This window comes from Protopterus annectens, chromosome 6.part0, assembly GCF_019279795.1.
Source record: "Protopterus annectens isolate FY-2018-M chromosome 6.part0, PAN1.0, whole genome shotgun sequence".
Taxonomy (NCBI): domain Eukaryota; kingdom Metazoa; phylum Chordata; order Ceratodontiformes; family Protopteridae; genus Protopterus; species Protopterus annectens.
Window position 1 is genome coordinate 1,660,115,761 of NC_056737.1, and position 17,758 is coordinate 1,660,133,518.

Below are 17,758 nucleotides of genomic sequence, written 5' to 3' on the forward strand. Positions count from 1 at the left end.
CAGATCTGACAAAGTTCATTTAAGGGCAAAAGTACTAACTATTTATTTTTCAATAAAGATGTTTTGATTTCTAAACAAATTATAATTGCTCAATTACTGTGACGTGTCAGTTGAGCTTGTCCATGGTTGTTTTTTCCTGATTTTTTTTAGGATTCTCAGCCAGCAGATTTGTTGCTCACAAGTCCTAGTTTTCCCTGTGGTCTGTTTTTCCGTATAGGAGGGAAACATCTTAGCCCCCCCCCCCAAGACTGAAAAACTATTGTGCCATAACACAAGGATCTGTGCTTTTCATAAATAGAATGTGGCAGAAATCAGATTTGGATCTTCACTAAAGGTGAACTCAAAAAGAAAAACAAGCAGTATATCATAGGGATGCACAGAGACAGGTGGTACAACATTTGAAGGGTATAATGAAGTAGAGAAAGAAATAGTCTACTGACAATGAGATACGATAGTTGAGCTATGTAATGGGAAAATGTTTTCCTTGTTATGACCTGAACTGAGTGAGACTCAACTTGATTTTCATATGGTTGTTCACTAGTAAAAAGGGTCACAGGCTTCGGAGACAAGACCACTTATGCCAGTGGTGTATTATATTCCATCTGTATCAGCTAAGCACTCCGAATATGGAGCCTTGCTGAAAAAATGCCACATTCTATTAAACAGCTGAGGAACCATTAAGGAGGGACTTCTGGTAGTTCCGCTTATATCAGAAGAATGCTGTCTGTTTTGTTATGATTGCTCAGAATGAGCAGTTGCATTACATGGAGTACTTGGTTTATACAAGTATGTAGTCTACATCTAACTTAGTTTGATCACTAATAGTTCACTGACAGACTGCTTCAAATTAATGTTTGCAAAAAAAGTATACAAGTTTCCCAAATTTGAATAAAAGTTAAATCCAACACTTTGGTTTATGTTTTCTTTATGAAAAGCTCCAAATTCTGACCTCTGTAAATTCCTGTAGATGAATTCCTGGTAAGTTTGAGTGCTACTCTGCAGCAGAAGTGCCATTTTCCCTATGGGTTGCACTTATATACTAGCAAGTGATTATTCACAGAGATGTTCATACCTCCTTCATTAATTTCCTTCCTCTGAAAGGAAACAAATAGTGTATCCTTAGTATGAGCCATCTAAGTATCCTTTTTTTGCTATGCCTATGTAACTACATATACATATGTCTCTGCAGCTTACAAATAAGATAGCACACATATTTCTATGTGAAGCAGTATGCATTTATGTGCTTACAATTTTTCCTACTCTTTAGTTTGGTCTTGGTTTCTATACTCAAAGCATATTCTGCTCATAAATTATTTTTTCCAACAAACTTTTCTAAACTCAAGCCAAATTACAAATAATAGTTATCCAAAGAATTTCTCTGTTCCTTAGTAAAGTATTGTGCTACTTTGAGGAGAATCACAGTAACAATAAATCATTACAAAGAACTACATCAGTCTGACTGGCCACTCTTCTAAAGCTTTATTTCCCACACAGTCTGGTGGTGGTCTCTGCCAGTGGAAGTGATGATATGAGTGATTTGACTCTCCCATGTGAGAAATTCATTGGCATATGCCCCCTTCATTTCTTCTCACTGATTGATAAAGCAGCGGTCACTGTGTGTTTGACAAGTTTCAATGTGTAGTAGCCATTCTGGTGCCTACATATGTCTACGATTTCAATGATTTTGAGGTATGTTGCCAATTTGAGAACATGTCATTTTGAATAATGCAAGAAGAGCAGGTGCTGTTTGACAAAACTACTTTTCTCAGCAGTGGACTTTCCTTTTTTCTCACTGCTATGCACCCTTGGAGATGGCATATAGAAGTCTTGGGGCAGATGTCCCCTCACATGGTGTGTGCAGGTGCACTTGACCCCTGCAAAAAATGTGTTGTAATGTTTAACAAAGGTAATTTCAGCAAATAATCTTTGACTTCTTTCTGTTCGCTATTACCTTTTATTACCTTTGACATGAATCCACTAATTTTTGTTATTTCAAGGGCATGTCTTTCTCTTCTGTATCACTTAGTAAGTATCTGTATGTGTGTGTGTATTTCTGTGTGTGTGTGTGTGTGTGTGTGTGTGTACTGTATATATATCTATATATATATATATATATATATATATATATATATGTGTGTGTGTGTGTGTGTGTGTGTGTGTGTGTGTGTAGACAGAGTGAAAAAAAGATGCATACATACATATGTACACACACACACACACACATATATATATATATATATATATATATATAGAGAGAGAGAGAGAGGGGGGGGGGCATGCTAGCAAATGATGCATCCCCACAAAAAAAATTACCAGACTAATGGTTTAGCGATGATTCTAAATCCTGTGGACATTGCAAACAAATTCATCAAGGAAACGCGGTAAAAAAATTAGAAGTATACCAAATGAGGATAGGCTTAAAAACTTAGAAGAGCACTCTAAAATGAAAAATATTTTACAATGCAAATGGTATTCTATAGTGAAGGATATAGAAAGGAAAAAGAACAGAAACAAGAGAGGCATTCAAAAATGAGACAACTTCTGGTAAATTTTAAAAGTTTCAAACCTTCAGGAATGACTTTGTTGCATGACTGAGGAACAGGGAGCAACTACTGTTTCATGTCCATCCCAGTTTTGTTCAGGAGCTACCAGTATTGTGACATCAAATATAAAATGTTTACCAGTGCTACTTCAGAAGTGCTGCACCAAGTCCCTCTGGCTGGTGAGTGGACTAATCAGTCACAACCCATGTTACAGTAGTAAGGGTAAATATTAGCCCTTTTTATTGCTGGCACGTTTGAAGCTCCTTAGGGGTAGTTCTACCCCTAAAACTATTAAGTTTATGGTTAATTCCATTAAGTGATTAAAAGGATAACTGTTTAGGAATGACATAAGTATTAGAAAGTAGAGGGTTAGACAATCTGCATCATGTAAGAGCCTGTCCTTGGTCTGGATCTTAAGATGTTTTATCAGCTGCTTTCCATAACATGAACTTTTTGCCATTTTTGTGAGTATAAGTCCTTCAGAAACAGGTCCATGCCTCTGGGTAAGGACTTTAGTACCTTTTATGCTGTAGAATCAACATATGATGTATTAGGAGTAGAAGTACCTAAAGGTACAATCCATAGCCTTCTTTCACCATCCTGAAATTCTGTTTTGTGACCCAATTGTTATTTCATACCTCATTCAAAGTGGGATCTTCTGTGATAAAGTTGGGGAGTACCCAGAAGTCAGTAAGGCTGTCCATGAAATCAATGGGCATGCAGTTAAGGAGTCACAAAAATCAGAATTCAACCCTGTGAACTTCAGAAGGATTAGAAACAATGAAGTCTAACATTGCTGCAAGTCATTTATAAAATGTAATAATTCTGGTCTGCTCTTGTTGTAGCCATCTGCTCCACTGATTGTAGAAGGTGTCTGTGTATGCACAATCCTACATTTGGGTGATTCTGTGAATCACTGTAATGTCTGCATCACTTAGATAAAGCAGGAGACAGACCAGTTGTATTCCACTACATGCATTGTTTATGAGTATTCTGTTAGGTAATAAAATGATTCTTCCCCTGGCTAGTAGTAAAGAAACCAAGGCAGTTAAGGTAGCAACTTAGGCAGAAGAAGGGTGTCAGATTAATATTTTTTTAATATCCATGTTATGGTTGATAGGAATGTGACCTACCATGCTTTTGTAGAATGCTTTCAAGGTGCTTCTACTGCTTTTTCATCACATTTCTGTGTCCTTTTTTTTTTTTTTTTTGGTTTTGTTTTTGAAATTGAATTATCATCATAAACTTTTCCAGTAAAGTTTAATGGACTCTAAGGCCAAGCATGACTGAACTGAAGTTTCAGAAGCTTGTTTGCAGCCTCATATCCTTTTACTTAAATATACCAACCCTGAGGTTAAATAACTATCCATTTTTCTCAGTGTGTGAACTCGGTATTAATATATTTAAGTAAGAAGGGTGTGGAAGTGGGGATGGCCCTCTGCAGAAACACTGTTTTGAATGATTTTTGTCTTGTAAAATTATTATTTCTGTGTATGATTGTGACTTGTAATCTCAGCACAGACAATGTTTTGTATGTTTTTTCTCTTCATAGTTCTTATTTCCTTTTGTGATAATGCATGCTTACTGTATATCCAGCACAATATGTACACTGCATTGAATGACTGCCAACAGCACATTATGAAACATTTGGTTTGAAACACCAGTACATAAGAAAATGGAATACCAAAAGATATTTTCGTTTTGCATACATTATGCTCAGTGTAAACTCCCTCCATCTCCATGCCAGATCTCAAAAATTATGTATGAACTGAAACATTTCTTGAAAAGTGACAACTTAAGTCATAACACCTGGAGGCATTGTCAGGTTAATAGCTGTTATCTATTTCATATCATGTCAAATGCTACACCCCAGTGTGATTCCTTTTACAAAGCAAAAACGAACAGAAATAAAATAAAATTCACTTCTATCATTTATCCCATCCCAGTGAAGTAATGGAAAATCAGATATTCCCAAGGAACTGCAGCTGTAAAGAAAGTTAACAATAAAACACTGCTTAGTCCTAGTAACATACCATATTTCATCACTTCCTCTGTTAGTTTTCAGTTGATTAAAATGATCTAATATAATTAAATGGACAAAACATGCATATTCAAAACAGGCATACCTTCAGTCTAACGAGTAGGTTTATCAGACAGCTTTTCTTTGTTTTCTTTTACTTGTGGTTTGTCAGAATAGCACTCAGTTGTATTGTGCAAGTCAGCAGGGCACTGCTGCAGGATTTTTCACTTTTTCCCCACTGTTGTGCAACTGTAATGTTGATATATGTAGCTTGAGGGATATGGAGAGCCAAGCCACCCATATTGGAGATGCAGGTGGGGGACATATCTCCTTCTAAAAGTATTTGTTTTTGTGTTGTAAGTATTTTCAAGTCAGTCTTCTCCTTAGGAGCCATATGTGCTTCTCCACATCCTGCTGTCTAATACTGAGGATCTGATGTAGAATACATGAGGCTGATGTTTGTAAAATTCTTAGCATGACTCCTACAATTCACCAGAAAGTCACTGTAGCTATAATGGTTAAAGCTACATATACCTTAGTGCTAACTGGGACATACAGATCATGCATCTCCCTTGACTGCACATGTGGTGACACAGTTTGACAAGCTTCTGTATGGTATCCCTATCCATGTAAAAGTGATCCACAGTCTGTTGTTCAGGCAAAAGGCAGAATCTTAGACATTAGCAGCACTCTTTGAATTGGTACAGAGTGCTACAGCATGCAGCATTGCTAGCAGTGACACCAAGACTGTCCGCTAACATGCACTGATCTGTTATTGCTGCTATTATTGAGTACATTTTAGCTTCCTGTGCACTGACAATTCCTGGCATTCAGAATATGTTATTGCCATGGCCTTGCTACCTGCTGTGTAAATTTATGAATCGCTTTGCCATCTGTGATGGTATCTATGGCTCAATCACTCTTCCTAATTTCCATATCATTATACAGTTATTTGCATACACTGTACACCACTCTAGTTGTTTGTCTGAATTGGCTCCTCCCTGCCAATCACCGTTCTTTGTGCTGTTTTCCACAGCACAATATACCATCTATGAATACTGGCCTTTCTGTTTGATACATATATAAATATTCATATTTTAATCTAATAATATGCTTTGGTGTGTAACTCTATTACTGAAGTTATGCATTTTCAAGTAGCCCTAATATGTTTGTGTCATATTTTCATAAAAAAAAAATTTATACAGATTTATATGGAACTAATAGTTGTGTTTTGCCTAGATTTGAAATATTCAGCTCCTTATAATTATGTTTTACAGTTTTACAGGTTAAATATACTAGTTATTAAAAGATACCAGTTGGACAATACAACTAAAATAATACCTTGGCATACACACAAACACATACTGTATGTGTGTGTGTGTGTATATATATATATATATATATATATATATATATGTATATATATATATATATATATATATATATATGTATATATATATATATATGTGTATATATATATATATATATATGTATGTATACATAACTGATGTTGATTTAACTTCTGATTACCAACTTATTTTATGTATTTCATGTCAGTGGTATGACTTGTATTTTTGCACATATGATTCTTCAGTTACTTTCATTATATTTCTATTTTAATATTAATATGTTCAAACAAGATCAGAACTATTCCTAAAATCAGGCATAGGTGTACTGGCAAAACGTCTCAAACAAATAAAGCACATCAACAAGAAAAGGAGAAACGACAGCAGAACAAGATGCTTTGTAAATAAACTATTTATTGCATCAGAGTATGCATAAAAATACATTTGAACATAAATTGTTATAAACACAGCTTTTCGTCCACAATAAAGACCTCACTGGGACTTCTTCAGAATTAAAAGAACACCACATCAAACAGTGTTATATAAACTGTTAACGTATCACATGATCAAGCAATTAAGTCCTTAAAGGCATATCCTTTAAAATCATCACATTTGTGAAAGTTCCCATAAAAGTAACGATAAAGTAAATATGAAATGTAATAAAATCTCAGTGAGAAGTAATGTATGTTTGTATAAAAAACGTAAAACTTTTAATATGTGGTGGTCACTTATCCTAGTAATCCTAGAACCTATATGCGGCATGCTCACAGTGATGAGCATTCACACGTACATTGATGGGCTTCTATGAGCACAGAGGAGAATCCTGATAAATGCTGTACACAGCAAAGTCACTACTGTTTTTTTTTTTTACTATAAATAGAAAGGAAGTGGGTTTATAAGACAGTAGGAAAGGGAGAAAGAGGAAACAGAGGAACACATAGATGGTGCAAAGGGAAAGGAAGAGTGGTATGTGGGTGGGGATGCAAAGGTATATTTTTTTGGGTGGGGGGGCAGATGACCGTTTTTCATATTTCCCAGAGAAGTAGGAGGAAGGTAGCAAGGGGAGGGTGTGGGCAGGAAAGAGGGTGTGAGTTTTATTTTTTGTGTGGTGTCCATAGCCATCTGCAGACAGGATGTGATGGTTTCAAGAATAAATGCTTAAAATCAGATTTCAGGTGCAGGTAGCAGTAGCCAGCCAAGGCATGGAATGTGGGTCTCTGTAAGATTCAATGTGACCACTGTTACGCAGCAGAGGTAGAGATAACTTTGTTGTGATGCACACATTCTGCATATTTGTTTCATATTTGAAACATAGTGGATAACACCAGTTGGGAATGGAACACAGATTAGCAGATACTGGGCTGGTGTAACTATACAGAGTGCATCATGACTGTGTTTTATTGGGAACAGGTATGCACAGGCTGCTGACAGGATGCATGTCACAGCACAGTCCATCCCCATGCTGCCCTGTTGGAATACTATGAGGACCTGTCATGTCATATTGGGGTATAGTATGGTTTGCAACATATGGTGCCAGAGCTGCAGCACAGGTGTGTGCACACTGTAGCTATTGTTGTGCTTGTGATTTATCCACTTACTGACCATAGCTGTATGTCTGCATCTATAGGTTGAGACACAGCACCTAAAGAGAGAAGGCAGAGGTTCTCTATGGCAGAAACAGAAGTCCTGCTGCATTCCCTCTATAAACAAGGACAGTGGATAATAGAAACAGATAAAATCAACTGGTCCTTACATGATTGTGTGTGATATGAGTTGATAACAGACATAAATGCAGATGGTGGCTAAAACAGGGTAGTCCATCAGCTGTGTTGCAGGGTCACTGAGACGGTTCTGAGTGTCTGCAAAAGCCCACACCATTGCACAGGAGAGAGGAATGGTATAGCTCTGCCATTATGGACCTTCCTGAAAGTATTAAGGAGTTCCTGTTGTTCTGGCCTGCAGAGACAGATGTGCTCTTGTTACCTGTAAGAGGTTTGAATTTGAAAGCCAAACTGCATACACCATCCTATGTGTTTGTTGGGGATGCACCAGGCTGGCCTTATGTCAGTACCACAGTTTAGAGATATATTTTCTGAAAGCTGAGGGATGCTTAATACCACCAGATCCCCCTATACAGGCCCATTTGAGATCCAGACACGAAGGAATACATGCAAGGCACATTTGTTTACATGTTTTGCATGGTTGTTATCAGTATCATGTATGTATCACTGGATGGTGGGGTTGCCATATTAGTAACATTATACATGGTTGGTTATCATTCTCCTTTCACACATGTGTGGTTATGGGGTCCTTCACTATGGAGCAAGGTATGCCCAATGTTTCTGCGTAGGACATTGATGGAGAGGGCAGCCTTACAGTAGCACTGTCAGAGGGCACAGTGCCACTGTTAACAACTGTGACTATAGAAGCCACACACTACCCCTTGCATCTAGTGATGCAGCTCTGTTGCCTGTGGTATCCACCCTCACCTCTTCAGAGCCTGTGGGAAGACAGATAGTGCCTGGCAGACCTACTTGGGTGCATCCTCGTCATCTGCTCATGTATTTACAGGGGCTGTATTATCTCCACAGAGAATGGGGATAGGAGGCCTGGAGAAATAACACAATGGGCATTACACAAAAGATGTATAGGACTGTCATTCAGATACAGGCAGATGCCACCACCACCATGGGAGACATGACTGATGTAATGTACGGCCCGTGTGATGACATGTGAGACAGCAATGAGTGTGTGTGTGTGTGTGTGTGTGTGTGTGTGTGTGTGTGTGTGTGTGTGTGTGTGTGTGTGTGTGTGTGTGTGTTGGGGGGCTAATAGTGTGTGTGTTTGTGATAGCCTGGGGAGTGTCATGAGCTTTGAAGTCTGTGCATGGAGGGGATGGTGTCTCAAGTGTGGTTTACTTGGGTAGAGGTAGATGTTGGGCTTTGATGTGAGGGTGTGTGTGGACACATCTGCAGAAGTTGCTGCACTGTGCATGTCTCTCTATGACAGTCCATGTTAACGTCAAGAAGTATGTATACTGACTATCCAAGTCTCTCTGTGGTAGATTCAGGATAACCTTAAGAAGTATGTATGCTGACCATGCATGTCCACCTCCGTGGAGACACCCCCATGAAGGAATATCACTAGCATAATCCACAGTCAGCACAGAAAATGGTGAGCTCCATGAGTATGAATGATATGACATGACACAGGCAGGTTCGTTATGTGCACCTCATGTGTGTGTGCATCCACTGTGGGCCACAGCACTCCCAACACTGGTAGTAGGTATGGACAGTGTGGAACTGTGGGACCTAGACCATCACCTGATTATCCTACAGTGGGCTATCCCACATGAGGGGGAAGAATGGTAGAATGGTTATGAGAAAAGTGAAGCCCAGGGTGAGTGGCTGCAGAATGGCACATTGAGGATGCAGACTCCTCATTGTTCCTTTCCAAAATACTATGTAAATGGGAAATGCCGTCTCTGTGGTCATCACACTCACCATCTACCACACCAGTCAGTTCTGTAGTGGCTGTTATACCATCAACCTGTACCTGTATGACTGCCCTGCGCATCTGTTGTGCAATGGCTGTGGAGACAGTCAGTCCACGCATGAGGTGGGAACCAAGGCATTGGCAGCCCCTACTTCCCTGCCTGCACTCATGTGAGCTGCTGGCACCCACTGCTATCTAGGATGCAGGGGGTGAGGGTGCCATGTTGGGCAACTCGGATGCAGGGGGCAAGGGTGCCATGTTGGGCAACTCATATACCACTACAGTACCCTATGTCTGAGGTGTGGTTTGCAGAGGTAATGCAAAATTGTCTGCAGAAGGGGAGAATATATTTTCACTATGTCAGCGGTGCCTGACAGTGCTACTGTGGTGCAGCAACAGCTGTAAAAGAGAAAGGCATGCAAAAATGCAGCCCACTTAACTTGTGCAAACTGGCATAGCACTTGCAGATATAAAGTGCCTGTAAGAAGTTAATGCCCATATTCACTCTTGGGTCTGATTCTTACTGACTCTGGAATTTTGCAAAGCATGATACATATGCAAGGGAATACCCACCTAGGACATTGCCCTCTGTCACATGTGGTGGTGGGTAAAGTTATGCACCAATGTCATGTCATCTTTTGGCTGTGAGGGTGCTGTCTTGCACCCCAAACAGAGATAACAGGAATGCTTCTGTGTCTGTTAGTGATGACTGTATAGATGGACTCTCACCCACAGCCAGCTGCCCCTGTGCAAGATGGATTGCCTTGTTACCACATGATAGATTAAGTCAGTGACCCTATGGTGGACTTGCTGTTGTGATTTGTTGTGGCCACCTACAGCATTTGCCGTCTCAGTGTCTTCCGACCAGACGGATATGCAGAAGGCTTGATCACTTTTGTTCATAAGGAGGATCCATTGGCCATGTTCACAGAAAGATGTAAGCCCCTTTCTGAGAGAACGTCTTCATTCTTATCCTCTCATCTGGAATTATCCTTCTGTGTAAGTGTGAGGGCAGACATATGGAATGCCATTGGTCTGTTATATCCACTACACCCTTATTGCAGGACTCCACCCCACAGTAACAGGTAGTACAGACTGTATAATACCTGACCTACTTAAAGGCATGGTCCATATCTAAGTGGGCCTGCTGTGGCGCATCAGTCTGTAGCCGATCATAGATGTGCTTCTACAACACACACACAGACACACACACACACACACACACACACACACACACACACACACACACTGTACATTATCGGTGTATGAAGCTTGTTGTAGCAGAATGACAAGTGGGCAATGGTCCTGCTGTTGTAGGAGCATGACTACTGCCCATCGGTGTATGGTACCCAGCCTTTGTAGGTTTGCATTACAGCATGGGGTGCACTGCACACCATCCTTCATTTACACCCAGTTAGAGTGTATATATCAGTATGAACTACTCCCTGGCTAGAACAATGTTGCAGATTTATTGTACCTCAGTTGTTAAAATTGCCATGGGGTTTACCCCCAATCCTAACAGCAAAAAAGAGACTTACCCCAACAAACAACACCAAAGAAGCACAGTGCGAATTATAATTTTCACCCCTGGCTGGAGTGCGGGGAGTGCCTTCTGTGTGGAGTCTGCATGTCCTCCCCGCGGTTGGGTGGCGTTCGAAAGACATGCTTAAATGGGCGTGGGTGTGCCTTCGTTGAAGGTTCGACGTCGAGCTGGCACCTTGGCGTTCGTGAAAATCTGCTGCCAATCATTAGCGGATTGGAGTTCTGCTGTGGCCACCCCTAACCGAGAAAAGCCGAAAGACAAACAAACCCCTCCAAACACCAGCAATGAGAAACATTTTTAAAAACACTTTCTCCAGAGCACCACGGCAGACAGAGACATTCTGAAAAGGATGGACATTCCCACAAACAATAGAGAAACACATGTTGAAAGGCTCTTCTTCCCTACTTTACAGCAAAAAATGGAGATACACATTTTAAAAATCACTGCCCAATCCAGCCAAAATTGGGAGAAACATTGTCAACTTCAGAACCCTTCAACGTTATACTTAACAGAGAAATAGTTTGTGAATCTGTTTTTGGACACTTCTACTGGGCCCATCTCATTTGCTCACTCAGCTGAGTACAGTGAGATCATATTTTGATTTCAGACACTCCTACCAGTCCCATCTCCACTGCTGTGTACAGAGAGAGCACTTGGGAAGGACATCCCCTATAGCATTTTAATCTGCTCTTTTCCTTCCCTCTCCACAAAAAAAAAAAAAAAAAAAATAGTTTTTGAGCTGCTCTTACATAACTGTCTTCTACCTTAATACCTTCATGTGCTGTTCTGTGTGCTTTTAAGTGTTCAAGTGCTCTTATGTGATTTTTCATAAACTTGTTTTTGTCATTTTTAACATATCTGCATTTATTTAAACTGTGTTTGCCTTAATCTTGCTACACACTCAAGTGTGCTAGCTTGTACTGCATTTAAAGTGTTTTTGCTACTGTCATTAGCTCATTCTTTCTAATACAGAAATAACTTTTTGAGAAAGCCAATCCACTTAACTAAAAAAAACAAATATATATATATATATATATATATATATATATATATATATATATATATATATATATATATTATATATATATATGGGTTCATGTTACAAGATCGACAACTGACTATATCGACAACGGGCCCTGTGTCACGAAATACACGAAAGTTTAAAGCACCGAAACAGCACATAACCGACAACCACGTAACCGACGCTGACTCAGCCGACAGCCAGTTAGTCGACAAATACACAGCTGAGGAAAACATTGCAAAACATTGCGGAATACCCACCATACACTGTACTGTGCATAGGCAACGGAAAGCAGCAGAGAAGTAATAGGGAGTGTTTGCGTAGTGCACCCAACAGATCATAACAATGTTCCAACAAGGAATGAAAGACAATAAATAAGTCCCAACAACAAATGAAATAATCCCCAACCACATAAATACTAGTCCCAACAACAAATGAAATAATCCCCAACCACATAAATACTCGCGTTGCTACGTACGTGTTGTGCGTAGCACTGAAGACACTAGCGGATTCCGAAAACGTAATGGCGCCCATAGGAGATGTTACACCTGGAATGTTAGGCTCCATGTATAACACGATATGTACCCAACAAATGAAGCCAATGTTAGTGGTAGATAACTACCTGTACCACCTGGAATGGACAAGAGCAAGTAAAAGATACTGGGCGTGCAAGTACAAATGCACAGGACACTGCAGGGGTAGAGCAGTCACACTGTCCCTGCCTGACGGTGAAAAGCTACTGAAATCCGTCGCTCACACACATGGTGCAGATGCAGGGGAGGTTGAGCGGTATATTGTTTGTAGAGAAGTGAAAGTAAGGGCAAGCATGAGTAGGGATCTACCGTCCGTAGTGGTTGACGATGCCCTAGCATCGACATCCTTAGCTGCCGTCCACTCTGTACCTGCGAGATCTGCACTGTTGCAACAAGTGCATCGTGTTAGGTACATGCAAGACAGTCACAGTACTGTACGTGAGCTAACACTAACTAACATTAACTTTAGCGATTTCAAATTGAAATCGGGAATGTTCATACATAAATGCATGACAGATAAAGTGAGTGGGACTACAGTGGTTGTGTTCACTACATTGGATAATCTACGTGACCTAAGTAGCTCTACCTTATGGCTCATGGATGGCACATTTTTTAGTAAAGGCGTCACGATACGGCAGTTATATACCATACATGGTACCCTTAAACACGGTGATAACATGAGATCAGCACCCTTGGTGTATGCATTCATGTCCAAGAAATCTCTAAAGGCATACAACTACCTATGGAACAGCATCTTTTGTTTGCTAACAACACAAGGTATGGACATGACAGTCCAATACATACTATCAGACTTCGAGGTGGCAGCTCTAAAGAGCATACGGACAAACTTCCATGATGTCCGTTCTAAAGGATGTCTTTTCCACTTTGGGCAGAATATCTGGCGCAAGGTACAGTCGTTAGGCTTGTCCTCCATATATAACAAATCACAAGATGTGCAATTGGCCGTGAAATCCTTAGTCGCCCTAGCATTCCTACCAGAAGTGAAAGTTAAACCAACCTTCGAAGAACTTAAAGTTGGTTTCCCCAGTGAGATGCACGAGTTACTCCAATATTTTGGTGACTGGTATGTGTACGGAAGGAAACGGATATTTAAAACAAGGTTGACACCTGCGTTGCAATTTCCCCCTCTATTCCCAATCACGTTCTGGAACGTGTATGAACTGAACGAATTAGGACTACCGCGTACGCAAAACCGAGTGGAGGCGTGGCATCGCCGAATGAAGTGTCTACTTCGTGATCGTGGCACCGATCTGGGTTATCTGCTGAAGATCCTAACCCGTGAACAGGACGGGGTCGACGAACTACGGGTACGGATGTCTACGGGTTTCCCATCATCACCTAAACGGAGAAAGCTTATCCAACGCCAGAAGAGGTTTGAGACACTTATTGGAAATATGGAGAATTACACTGCTGTCGAGTTTGTTCGGTGTGTGGCTACCCTTCTGAAAATGTGAAGTCCAGCAGTATGCCGTCTGATTGCATAGCATGTCATGTCAGGGTTAGGGTGTCGGACACACTTATACAACACGTATGGTGACTACCATTTCGACTTATATTTCTTTACACATTACAACACGTATGGTGACTACCATTTCGACTTATATTTCTTTACACATTTAGTGGCGCTGATAAGAGTGACGGTTTACTTACGTGCGCTATCATGCACACATATAATTACTATGATAGTGTGTTGTGTATCTACCGCAATTTGTTGGTGTGTTGCAGATATGGTGCACTTTGATATGCTGCACATTGTCTGGATATATATACGGGTGTAGTACATGTCGGTTAAGTGGCTGTCGGCTGAGTCAGAGTTAGGTACTTGTCGACTAACTGGCTGTCGGCTGAGTCAGCGTCGGTTACGTGGTTGTCAGTTATGTGCTGTTTCGGTGCTTTAAACTTTCGTGTATTTCGTGGCACAGGGCCCGTTGTCAATATAGTCAGTTGTCGATCTTGTAACATGAACCCATATATATATATATATATATATATGTATAGATATATATATATATATATATATATATATATGTATATATATATATATATGTATGTATATATATATATATATATATATATATATAATTATATATATATATGTATATATATATATATATATATATATATATATATATATATATATATATATATATGTGTGTATATATATATATATATATATATGTGTGTGTGTGTGTGTGTAAGTAGTCTAATCCAGATACAGATTTGCTGTATCCAGGACTGTTTGTAAGCTTCTGTGCGCCTAGCCTTTCTGTGTTGGAGGGAAGCCTTCTAGCTTATCAGTGGGAGTGGTAAGCACTAGGTAGCCTATCTGTCACAAGAGTGGTTTCTGGCTTAGAAATTGTAGTTTATTGGCCATTTGGGCAGTTTTTCCATCTCTTTCAACTTTCTGGTTTAAAAGCCTGCATTTGCACTTGCTTCCCACCTTCCTTGTAACTAGTTTAGTCCAGATACAGATTTGCTGTATCCAGGACTGTTTGTAAGCTTCTGTGCCCCCAAGCCTTTCTGTTTTGGAAGGAAGCCTTCTAGCTTATCAGTGGGAGTGGTAAGCACTAGGTAGCCTACCTACATGATCCAGATACAGATTTTTAGTTTTAGCACTTGAATTTGCTTATCCGTGCTCAGCACTTGTTCAGAACATGCTGCAAACACTAAATAAACTACAAATTACTACAGCACTCACCCTTCCTCATTACCTAAAGGAAAACAGTTTTGGTACTTACTTTCCTCACTTGCTTAGAGAAAAACAGCTCTTTTACACACTTTCCTCGCTTGTCTAGAGAAAAATATTTTTTTTATTCAGGCATGTCCAAGGGTCAGCTCCCAGTGTTCTCTCCTGTCTATCTGATGAATCTGGGCATCTTGGGGCAATGTAGCAATTGCCTCATGTACACAGACAACCCTCTCCTCCTACCACCCAACACTACAACCTGTGAGAGATGCACTTATCTAGCCAAACTGGAGGTAAAGCTCTCTCCAACCAAGACTGAACTTGATAGTCAAGAGGATAAGGTAAACACTTGCACCACATCACACAGTCCCACTAAACCTACACCATCAAAATCCATACATATTGCGGAGGCTCTCAGTATTAATCTGCTCTAGCCACAGAGCCCTCCAAAGCAGAAACGCAAGCAACCTCTCACCACCAACACATCCCAAATGACACATAGCCCACAGACTCAGTGTGCCACTCAACCACAGCCCATAAGACAAGACAACGTACCCAACACACTAGTCATAGGTGACTCTATAGTCAGGCACACTGATGTCCCACTCACCAGGCTAAACAAGGAGAAGGTCACTGTCAGCTGCCTGTCGGGTGCCAGGATCCGCCACATAACCCACGCACTCAGGTCACTCCACAACAAGTACAAATATGATTCTGTGATTGTCCATGTTGGTGTGAACGACCTGAGATGTACCTCCCTGGACTACATGAAAAGAGACATGGAAGAACTCTCTGATCTTGTAGCCCAGGCAGGTATGACCCTAGCCCTGAGTAGCATCCTGCCATCTCCCAGAATGATACTGCAGTACAAGGACAAAATGATTGACTTCGACAATTGGCTAAGCTTCTGGTGTCATTCTAAGGGGATCCAGTATCTGTCTGCCTGAGATGATATGGTCGACAGACCATGATGCTTTGCCAGAGATGGCCTGCACCTGTCACCCCTGGGATTCCGGATATGGGCTAAAGCTCTTGCTGCCCCTATAGTGCCTTTTTTAGGCAAGGTTCAAATGACAAATTCACCACCATAACAGGAACAAGCAAGCAAAAACTGAGGGTAATGCTACTCAATGCTAGAAGTCTAAATCTCAAAATGCACTCACTCAAGGCACTTCTTAAAATGGAGAACATCAATGTCTGTGCAGTGACTGATACCTGGTTCAAGTCTCCAGAGAGCACCCCTGCATTACCAGGTTATAATTCATACCACACTTTTCGGCCAGCTAACCTGGACCGGAACACCAAAGGCGGAGGTGTGTCGATATTCATTAAGGATATCCACACCTCCAGGCTAGTTGCTCAGCATAATGCAGCTGAGGTTATCCAAGTGCAACTAACTCTGGGCAAAACTGCAATCCAAATTATAGCTTGCTACAGCTTCCCCACCATGCCCCAGGATTCCCACTCCTTTTTTCTTGATATACTGGAAAATATTAGGGTTCAAGCAAACACCCTAATATTGGGAGATTTGAACTATCCCACCATTAACTGGGAAAACTACTCATGTACCAACTCCTTCGCTCAGCGCTTTCTGGAATTCATAAATTCCAATGCCACACCCCCACCAGGGGCAACAATATCCTAAACCTAGTCATTACCAACATGAGTGACCGGTGTTCAACACCTGAAGTCAACTCCTCGTTGGTCAGATCCGACCATAAGTTAATCACCCTAGATATCCGCATCCCACCCTTACTCCCCATTAAGGAAACCACAGTAAAAAATTTCTCCACAGCCATCTTCATGCTCCTTAAGACAGAAGTGGTGAACTTCATGACACCCATGCAGATAGACATTACAGTTATGACTGCTGAATTCTACACAAATGCACTCTATAAGCACTTACACAAGTGCATGGATCGTGCTATCCCAAACAGAACCAAGACACTATCCTCCAAAAAAAGGAAGCCAATCTGGTGATCCCCTGCCATAAATAAACTTTGCAACAGAAGGAAGAAGTTGTTGCAAAAGATAGTAAAATCCCATGAGTGGAGGCACTCCCTCGTCAGCCTCAGCAAGAAGCTGATATCCCTTATAAGATTCTGCAAAGCTAGCTATGAAAACAAGATTGCCACTGATTCTAAGGACAACCACAAAGCATTCTATAGCTATGTCAAGAATCTCAATGGCAACAGCCAGATCTGCTCTGAGTTATAGCACAGTGACACAAAAATTACAGAACCAACTGATATTGCCAACATCCTGGCAGATAGGTTCAGTGCTAACTTTACTCCCCTCTCACCCCCTAAAGGGCCCATATCTATACAGGAAGAATGCAGAGTCCCTGTAATCACAACTTCACATTTAAAAGCAGCACTCTCTAAAGCCAAAAATACAGCATCCATGGGACCGGGCAACATCCTAGGCTGCGTTTTACACGAACTTCAGAACTAACTGGCTCCCCACTTAAGCACCATGTTCAGTCATAGCCTCACATCAGGCTTTGTGCCCACCGAATGGTGCACAGCAACAGTGATCTCACTCCACAAA

The 17,758-nt window shown here is 40.7% G+C and overlaps 1 protein-coding gene across 1 annotated transcript in view; it reads left to right on the top strand.

The window, feature by feature from the left end:
• PLEKHH2 (pleckstrin homology, MyTH4 and FERM domain containing H2) overlaps positions 1-17,758 on the top strand; it is a 1,501,506-nt gene that overhangs the window by 973,698 nt on the left and 510,050 nt on the right. The window lies entirely within an intron of this gene.